Here is a 10,643-nt window from a genome sequence, read left to right on the forward strand (position 1 = left end):
TAACTCTGTGTGTGTGAGTGTGAGTGTTAACTCTGTGTGTGTGAACTGTGTGTGTGAGTGTTAACTCTGTGTGTGTGAACTGTGTGTGTGAGTGTTAACTCTGTGTGTGTGAACGGTGTGTGTGAGTGTGAACTGTGTGTGTGAGTGTTAACTCTGTGTGTGTGAACTGTGTGTGTGAGTGTTAACTTTGTGTGTGTGAACTGTGTGTGTGAGTGTTAACTCTGTGTGTGTGAACTGTGTGTGTGAGTGTTAACTCTGTGTGTGTGAACGGTGTGTGTGTGTGTGAACTGTGTGTGTGAGTGTTAACTCTGTGTGTGTGAACTGTGTGTGTGAGTGTTAACTCTGTGTGTGTGAACTGTGTGTGTGAGTGTTAACTTTGTGTGTGTGAACTGTGTGTGTGAGTGTTAACTTTGTGTGTGTGAACTGTGTGTGTGAGTGTTAACTCTGTGTGTGTGAACTGTGTGTGTGAGTGTTAACTCTGTGTGTGTGAACGGTGTGTGTGTGTGTGAACTGTGTGTGTGAGTGTTAACTCTGTGTGTGTGAACTGTGTGTGTGAGTGTTAACTCTGTGTGTGTGAACTGTGTGTGTGAGTGTTAACTCTGTGTGTGTGAACGGTGTGTGTGTGAGTGTTAACTCTGTGTGTGTGAACTGTGTGTGTGAGTGTTAACTTTGTGTGTGTGAACTGTGTGTGTGAGTGTTAACTTTGTGTGTGTGAACTGTGTGTGTGAGTGTTAACTCTGTGTGTGTGAACGGTGTGTGTGAGTGTTAACTCTGTGTGTGTGTGTGAGTGTGTTTCATTCTGACAGTACCCAGCATCCTCCAGGCTTCCCCCAGCACTTTCATCAGCACATGATGGGCATGACTCAAGACCCCACCCACCAGGTAATACACTGACCCCACCCACCAGGTAATACACTGACCCCACCCACCAGGTTATACACTGACCCCACCCACCAGGTAATATACTGACCCCACCCACCAGGTAATACACTGACCCCACCCACCAGGTAATACACTGACCCCACCCACCAGGTAATACACTGACCCCACCCACCAGGTAATATACTGACCCCACCCACCAGGTAATATACTGTTATTTCTCTCTCTCGCTCTGTCTCTGTCTGTCTTGTTGCCTGCCAGGCCTACGCAGGAATGGTGCCTCCTCTTGGGCATGCCCACCCAGGCCAGCCCCTCCGTGGTACGGGGCCTCCAGGCTTCCCTGTGGGATACCCTCCACACAACAAAGCCTTCAGCCAAAACATGGCACAGCAACAACAGGTGATATGAATACATTCATAGATTCGATTTTGGCGAAGTTATTAACTACACTTTGTATGGTGTATCAATACACCCAGTCACTACAAAGATACAGGCGTCCTTCCTAACTCAGTTGCTGGAGAGGAAGGAAACAGCTCAGGGATTTCACCATGAGGTCAATGGTGACTTTAAAACAGTTACAGAGAACTGAAGACGGATCAACAACATTGTAGTTACTCCGCATACTAACCTAAATAATATTCCAAAACATGCATCCTGTTTGCAATAAGGCACTAAAGTAAAACTACAAAACAGTGTGGCAAAGAAATTAATTTCATGTCCTGAATACAAAGCGTTATGTTTGGGGCAAATCCTACACAACACATCACTGAGTACCACTCTTCCTATTTTCAAGCATGGTGGTGGCTGCATCATGTTATGGGTATGCTTGTCATCGGCAAGGACTAGGGAGTTTTTTAGGATAAAAATTAATGGAATAGAGCTAACCACAGGCAAAATCCTAGAGAAAAACCTGGTTCAGTCTGCTTTCCAACAGACACTGGGAGACAAATTCACCTTTCAGCAGGACAATAACCTACAACACAAGGCCAACACTGGAGCTGCTTACCAAGACGACATTGAATGTTCCTGAATGGCCTAGTTACAGTTTTGACTGAAATCGGCTTGAACATTTTTTACATTTTAGTCATTTAGCAGACACTCTTATCCAGAGCGACTTACAGTTAGTGAGTGCATACATTTTTCATTAAAAAAAAATCCATACTGGCCCCCCGTGGGAATCGAACCCACAACCCTGACGTTGCAAGCGCCATGCTCTACCAACTGAGCTACAGGGGGCCTATCTATGGCAAGACCTGAAAATGGCTGTCTAGCAATGACTAACACCAACTTGACAGAGCTTGAAGAATTAAAAAATAAAAAATAAAAAATTGCAAATATTGTTCAATCCAGGTGTGCAAAGCTCTTAGAGACTTACCCAGTAAGACTATCAGCTGTAATCGCTGCCCTAGTTTACTCTAACATGTATTGACTCAGGGGTGTGAATACTTATGTAAATATATATTGCCAAACCTTGCTCTAGATCACACAGAAAACGATACATACCTCGGCCTAAACATCAGCACCACAGGTAACTTCCACAAGGCTGTGAACGATCTGAACGAAGAGACAAGGCAAGAAGGGCCTTCTACGCCATCAAAAGGAACATAAAATTCGACATCCCAATTAGGATCTGGCTAAAAATACTTGAATCAGTTATAGAACCCATTGCCCTTTATGGTTGTGAGGTCTGGGGTCCGCTCACCAACCAAGAATTCACAAAAAGGGACAAACCCCAAATTGAGACTCTGCATGTAGAATTCTGCAAAAATATCCTCAGTGTACAACGTAAAACACCAAATAATGCATGCAGAGCAGAATGAGGACGATACCCACTAGTTATCAAAATCCAGAAAAGAGCCGTTAAATTCTACAACCACTTAAAAGGAAGCGATTCCCAAACCTTCCATAACAAAGCCATCACCTACAGAGAGATGAACCTGGAGAAGAGTCCCCTAAGCAAGCTGGTCCTGGGGCTCTGTTCACAAACACACAGACCCCACAGAACCCCAGGACAACAACACAATTAGACCCAACCAAATCATGAGTAAACAAAAATATAATTACTTGACACATTAGAAAGAATTGTCCGGGACAAGGTAATACGTCCATTGAACAGGTCAGGGTTAGGTTTGGGAGGTATACTGTATATACCCTATACTGGGGTATTTGGAAAAAGCCACAGGATGGTTTTTCAATACCGTCAAAACTATTTATTTGAAGTTTTTCAATACATTTTTATATTTGTAGATACTTTTTAAAGTTAATACCTGCAGTCAACTTGTGCAATACGTTAGGAGGTAAAGCAGATTGTGTTCTTCATTTCACCTGTCACATTATTTTACATTATGAAGCTTACCGTAGTTCCCCAGAATAGTTGAGCCAGTCATGTAATTGTTAGTTTGGAAATAGCACAACAGGAGAAAGTGGGAGCTGGTGAGTCCATGGTAGATATCTTCACGGGTCCAAAAAGTTGGCTTTCCCACCTCGACCCGATATGCATAAATACTGTACATTTTAAAAATATAGAGACCCCTTCTGAACGGACCCGGAGACGACTCTACCCGCTCCGTATAGACCTGGTCAGATCCAGACCCGGTCCGATCCGGGTGAGGGAAGTAGCAGAAAAGTAATTTTTAAAGCTACTTTATTAACCAGAGCTGATAAAGTGGGAGGGGCCGTACTGTGAGCGAGTGACACCGGAACAGGGAGGAGAGAGAGACGGCAACCAACCAAGCCAATTCACGCTATAGTCGACTAATAGGTACCGTAGCTAGCTTATTTATCATCCAATATGATTACGTAGTACCTGTCTTGACTGCATCAAACCAGGAGAAGCTAGTTAACTAGCTAGCTAGGCTAATTGAGGCTGCAACTCCATTCAGAATATAAAGTAGCAGCCTCAATTAGCCTAGCTAGCTAGTTAACTAGCTTCTCCTGGTTTGATGCAGCTGGTTTGATGTAGCTAGCTACCTGTTGGCTCTTGGTCGTTGTAGTCTTTCCTTCTCCTTTAACTTTTAATTCCCTCATTTTAATTCCATCGATTAAATTTCTCCTAACGTTTGCCCCGCGAGGCTCTATGACCAATGTTCCCTGTTGCACTGTGCAGCCGTGCACCTCCTCCAGGACTGCTGCGCAGAAGAAATACCAGGCCGCACAGAGACGCAAGTGATTGAACTTCTGAGTTTGCCCCATTAGTTTGCACTATATGCAGTGGCTTGCGAAAGTATTCACCCCCCTTGGCATTTTTCCTATTTTGGGGGTTTGTATCATTCGATTTACATGACATGCCACTTTGAAGATACAAAATATTTTTTATTGTGAAACAAACAAGAAATAAGACAAAAAAACAGAAAACTTGAGTGTGCATAACTATTCACCCCCCCCAGATAAGACAGGAGAATTACACCAGACAGGACAGAATGACCCTAGCCCCCCAGCACATAGACTATAGCAGCATAGATACTCAGCTAACGTTTATCACTTCTCAGAACCCATCATGCATTGCAAACGTTCTACATGCAACAAATAATTGTATTAACATATTTACTGACTTATTGATGTTCTAAAGGTTATGGCTCGTCAGGATATGAACATGGACCTTAACCCCCCCCTATGAAGGATGGAAGACACCGACCAGACGGCAAGAGGTCACGCTCAGGATCCAGGTGAGGATCTGATTGTTTAGTTGGATCCAGGTGAGGATCTGATTGGTTAGTCAAGGTTAGGTTGGATCCAGGTGAGGATCTGATTGGTTAGTTTGATCCAGGTGAGGATCTGATTGTTTAGTTGGATCCAGGTGAGGATCTGATTGTTTAGTTGGATCCAGGTGAGGATCTGATTGGTTAGTTTGATCCAGGTGAGGATCTGATTGTTTAGTTGGATCCAGGTGAGGATCTGATTGTTTAGTTGGATCCAGGTGAGGATCTGATTGGTTATTCAAGGTTTAGTTGGATCCAGGTGAGGATCTGATTGTTTAGTTGGATCCAGGTGAGGATCTGATTGGTTAGTCAACAATAATAAGTTAGGCCAGAGATAACTGGGAACTCAACATGTCAGTCTAGATTATAATGATATGAACCAGGATGAGACTGTGATGTCATAGATAAAGAATCTCCAGGAAATACATTAACGCCCATATTCAGAAAGTGTCTCAGAAAGAATGTGCTGATTTAGGATTAGTTTAGCCTTTTAAATCAACCTTTGTGAATAGCTGATGAAACTTCTAGTGAATGGGTCTGTCTCTCTGTAGGTCTCCTAAGATGTAATGATGTCTGTCGGTCTCTCTGTAGGTCTCCTAAGAAGAGGCGGTCCAACTCTAAAACACGGCGGTCCCGACACAGACTCACGGTCACGAGACCGCCGCCGACACTCCCCACGATGCCGCTCCAATGAACAAAGAGCGAGGGAGAAAGAGAGAGGGACAGACAGCTGGAAGGACTGCCAGAGCCCAAAGCTGACACACTGAGCGGTGAGACAGACAGACAGACAGCTGGAAGGACTGCCAGAGCCCAAAGCTGACACACTGAGCGGTGAGACAGACAGACAGACAGCTGGAAGGACTGCCACAGCCCAAAGCTGACACACTGAGCGGTGAGACAGACAGACAGCTGGAAGGACTTCCACAGCCCAAAGCTGACACGCTCCGGGGAATGCTGTCTCCTCTGGGGTAGAACCCCGAGCCCCTCCTCTGGGGTAGAACACCGAGCCCCTCCTCTGGGGTAGAACACAGAGCCCCTCCTCTGGGGTAGAACACAGAGCCCCTCCTCTGGGGTAGAACACCGAGCCCCTCCTCTGGGGTAGAACACCGAGCCCCTCCTCTGGGGTAGAACCCAGAGCCCCTCCTCTGGGGTAGAACACAGAGCCCCTCCTCTGGGGTAGAACCCAGAGCCCCTCGGTTCTATCAGACCGTGAGGACGTCTGTCCGGTATCAACCTCTAACTACCTCCCACCTCTCCCCCGTGCTTCCCTCCTGGCAGCTGTATGGACCCTGTACGGCTGGTGAGCAATCAGACCCTCGTTTACTCACCAGCTTCAATCAGCCCCAATTAGTCCTGGTCGGAGGACCCGTCGAGACCTGGCACGTCCAGCAGAGGGAGGCACCGCTGCGTGATGTTGGCTCCGTCTGTCACCAGGCCTCGATGAGTCTCCCCCTGGTGGCTTGTCCGCGGTACGCCACATAGCCTACAAGCCATTTAAAAAGTCTAATGAATCCTTGTAATACAAAATCCATTATTTATTTTAGAAAATGTAGTCTATTTCAGAAAAAAAGAATAGCATACTCTGAGTTGTCCTTATGTTAGGTCCTGATCTGGCTATGCCATGTGGCTGTGGGCTACACTAGTTCATTTAGCAGACAAGATATGGTTAGAATTCCATGGCATTATTTTATAGTATGAAGAATACAATTGAACAAAGCTGAATAAAATAGAAAGGATATTTTCTCCAAACGATTTGAGGAAGTGGCCACATGCGGCTATTCTGTGTTGAGCGGTTAACAAAGAAACAGGTCCTCCTTTATGCTTCATTTAGAGTTATTAATGTAACTTTAGTTGTTCTACAAACGTTGGGCTATATGTTTAGATTTTTAAAACATTGTAAGGCTGTATGATGAGACTCTAATGATGATTTGAAAAAAGTCGCTTGAAAGGCATGAGCTCTGCTTTGTTTTAAGCGCAGGCTGTACACACTTCATCAGTCTCTCATTCACAATTTGACAAGCACTTTATAATGCCTCGAATTTCCGGGCGGCATTCCCTTTGTGTGGCCGTAATGCACCCTAAACCAATCCATGCCTTTTGCGGCCCGGAGTGCTGCATTGTGCCCTTCTCCCCGAGTGTGCTGCGCAATCCAAAGTGTCTCTCACTCACATGGCTCTCCGTCACGTGATCGGGTCTTTCTCACAGGCTACAAGTTAAGACATACACATCGGGGACGCAACTGCGCGCGTCCTTATCCAATTCCGAGGTGCATATTGAAGATATTGGAAGAACTGTCTTTGCAGCAATTCGACCATGAAGGCCTGATTCACACAGTCTCCTCTGAACAGTTGATGTTGAGATGCATCTGTTTCAAGTCACAGATGCATCTCTGTGAAGCATTTATTTGGGCTGCAATTTCTGAGGCTGGTAACTCTAATGAACTTATCCTCTGCAGCAGAGGTAACTCTGGGTCTTCCATTCATGTGGCGGTCCTCATGAGAGCCAGTTTCATCATAGCGCTAGATGGTTTTTGCGACTGCACTTGAAGAAAATTTAAATGGTCTTGAAATGTTCCGTATTGACTGACCTTCATATCTTAGAGTAATGATGAACTGTTGTTTCTCTTTGCATATTTGAGCTGTTCTTGCCATAATATGGACTTGGTCTTTTACCAAATAGGGCTATCTTCTGTATACCACCCCTACCTTGGCACAACACAACTTATTAGCTCAAACGCATTAAGAAGGAAATAAATTCCAAAACGTAACTTTTAAGAAGGCACACCTGTTAATTGAAATGCATTCCAGGTGACTACCTCATGAAGCTGGTTGAGAGAATGCCAAGAGTGTGCAAATCTGTCATCAAGGCAAAGGGTGGCTATGAAGAATCTAAAATATATTTGATTTGTTTAACACTTTTTTGGTTACTACATGATTCCATATGTGTTATTTCATAGTGTTGATGTCTTCACTATTATTCTACAATGTAGAAAATAGTAAAAATAAAGAAAGTAGTAGGTGTGTCCAAACTTTTTACTGGTACTGTGTATGCCAGTGGATTAATGTGCTTAATTTAAAGAAGTTATTTGGCCACTTTAGTTGTGATACAAACCTTTTTAAAACATATAGGCCTATGGCTAGGCTACATGAGGTGTGCGACTATGATTCGAAGAAGTCACACAAAAAAAAGCATTGTTTCTTGCCTTATACTGGGCATCATTCACAAGTGATAATATATAATTCACAAGTGATAGGCTAATATTGTCACCCATCAGACTATTATTGACTTAATCATGTCTTTACATAACATATACTAAATAACATATGTGTGAAATTAGTTTCGATTTAGAATGGACCATTATCATGCACCTGTCTCGAAACAGGGTGTCACGTTCGTTTAAGGACGGGTCAGACCAAGGCGCAGCGTGAAATGCGTACATGTTTATTTTAAATGATAAACACACTAAACAAAACAACAAACAACCGAAACGTGAAGTCCTCAGGCTACACACAAAACAAGCCTACTCACGGAACAAGATCCCACAACTAACGAGTGCCAAAAGGCTGCCTAAGTATGATCCCCAATCAGAGACAACGAGCGACAGCTGCCTCTGATTGGGAACCACACCCGGCCAACATAGATCTACACATACTAGAACATACACATAGATATACACCACATAGAAAACCACACCCTGACTCAACATATACGAGTCCCCTGAGTCAGGGCGTGACACAGGGGCAGGGGAAGAAATAATTGTCATCTTTGCACTTAAATATCGAATGGAGGACACTTTTTTATTTTCATGCCAGCCAGGTAGGCTATACTCCTGTTGTAAAGAGAAACAATGTGCTTAATATTAGGAAGGTTGAGAAATAAATATAGTAGGCCTAGCCTATAGAAAGCTGATGGGATCCTCCTCTTTTTAATAGAGGCCATCACTCTGTTTTATCAATTGCATAGCCTATGGAAATGTTTCGCAACATGAGCTCATTGGCTCTCATTAAGTGTTTGAATACATTTGCATTGACGTCAGAGTGATTAGAGGGACAATAGAGTGCTGAGTACCAGGCAGTTAGCAAGTTTGGTAGGATACTAATGACCATCAGCAGCATCAGAGCTTGGAGAAGCCTAATTACCGTGACTAAACGGTCATGTGGAATTTGACTGCCTTCACGACTCGTGACCGCCGGTGTGGCGGTAATACGGTCACCACAACAGCCCTGTTCATTGGTCCACTGATATGCACTGTCTTTAGCTGTTCGCTGGTGAACAAAAGTGAGAAGAAACAAATTTAACATCAACAAAAAACGTTTAGAAATTAACAGTAAACGTTGGTTAAAAACATATAGACATTTCAAGTGTTCTATTATCAGTTATGTACAGTGTTTTAGTAGTGTGTAAATAGTGGTAGTACTAATAGTGGGGAAGATAAATAAACAGGTACATATTGGTGGTATTTACAATGTTTGTTCTTCACTGGTTGCCATTTTCTTATGACAACGGGCCACAAATATTTCGCCTAACAGATGTCTCTCTCTCCCCTCTCTCTCTTCCTCCCTTTCTCTCTCCCCTCTCTCTCTCCCCTTTGATCCCCTGCTGATTTTGTACGTTTGCCCACTGACAAAGAAATGATCAGTCTATGATTTTAATGGTAGGTTTATTTGAACAGTGAGAGACAGAATAACAACAAAAAAATCCAGAAAAACGCATGTCAAAAATGTTATACATTTATTTGCATTTTAATGAGGAAAACATGACTTAGTACTTGGTGGCAAAACCCTTGTTGGCAATCACAGAGGTCAGACGTTTCTTGTAGTTGGCCACCAGGTTTGCACACATCTCAGGAGGGATTTTGTCCCACTCCTCTTTGCAGATCTTCTCCAAGTCATTAAGGTTTCGAGGCTGACGTTTGGCATAATATGTACATGTATGTAGGGGTAAAAATGTAGTATGCATGTGGGTCCAGTGAGTGGGTGGAGTGCAGTGAGTGTGTATAGAGCAAGAGAGTCAGTCTAAATAAAAAGGGGGTCAATGCAAATAGTCCGGGTAGCCATTTGATTATCTGTTTAGCAGTCTGATGGCTTGGGGTTAGAAGCTGTTCAGGAGCCTTTTGGTCCCAGACTTGGCAGTCGAAGAGATAAGTCTATAACTTGGGTGGCTGGAGTCTTTTGACAATTTTTAGGGCCTTTCTGAACTCTGTTTACAGCTAGGCTTGTGGATACAAGATGTTTCTATCATTTTTAAGTTAAAAGGAAACTTAACACATGGAATGAAATCTCGTCCACTATTTCGCCTAAAGGCAATTGTTTTAAATAAACTATTTTCGTAGTCTCCCCTTTGCTCAATTTAATATTCTAAGTTATCAACCTAAAAGTGATGTTTCACTGCAAAATCAAAGTTTGTTAATGTTTTTAGACCTCTGTGATCTTATGTAGAGAAGTCTAAGGCCCTGTTTGAATACTTCAGAAATGCTTCCTTCCTTTCTAACTTCCTCTAAGTAAATTCGACCAGGGCCCATATGTCAGATAATACTGTAGGCTTGTATGTTGATCCATCAAATCAAGACAGAATATAGACAAACAATACAGAAAGAATATATCGACAGAGAATTTCCTAATCCACACACTATAAATACCTTATTCCTGACCCTGTGTTACAACACTGGGGTTGTGGGTTTGATACCTGTATGTCTGGGCCATGCCCCATTCATTCTGTGTAGAACTGTAAAGTAAGGTGTGATAAAGTAGCCTAGTCTGAGCCAGACCAGCTCATAGGCAGCTTGATGTACAAGTACATTTACATTTTAGTCATTTAGCAGACGCTTTTATCCAGAGCGATTTACAGGAGCAAGTAGGGTTAAGTGCCTTGCTCAAGGGCACATCGACAGTAACCTTTCGGTTACTAGGCACAACGCTCTTAACCACTAAGCTACCTGCTGCCCCCTGGACACCCCCTGGACAGGACGCTAGTCTATAGCAGAGCCTTGGGATAAAAGCCTCTGAAATTATGTCACTTTTGACCAGTGACAACTGTCTGAGCTGCAATAATTTCACCTTGAGATCA

Source organism: Coregonus lavaretus (genome assembly GCF_964263955.1).
Source record: "Coregonus lavaretus genome assembly, contig: HAP1_SCAFFOLD_405, whole genome shotgun sequence".
NCBI classification, from domain to species: Eukaryota; Metazoa; Chordata; class Actinopteri; order Salmoniformes; family Salmonidae; genus Coregonus; species Coregonus lavaretus.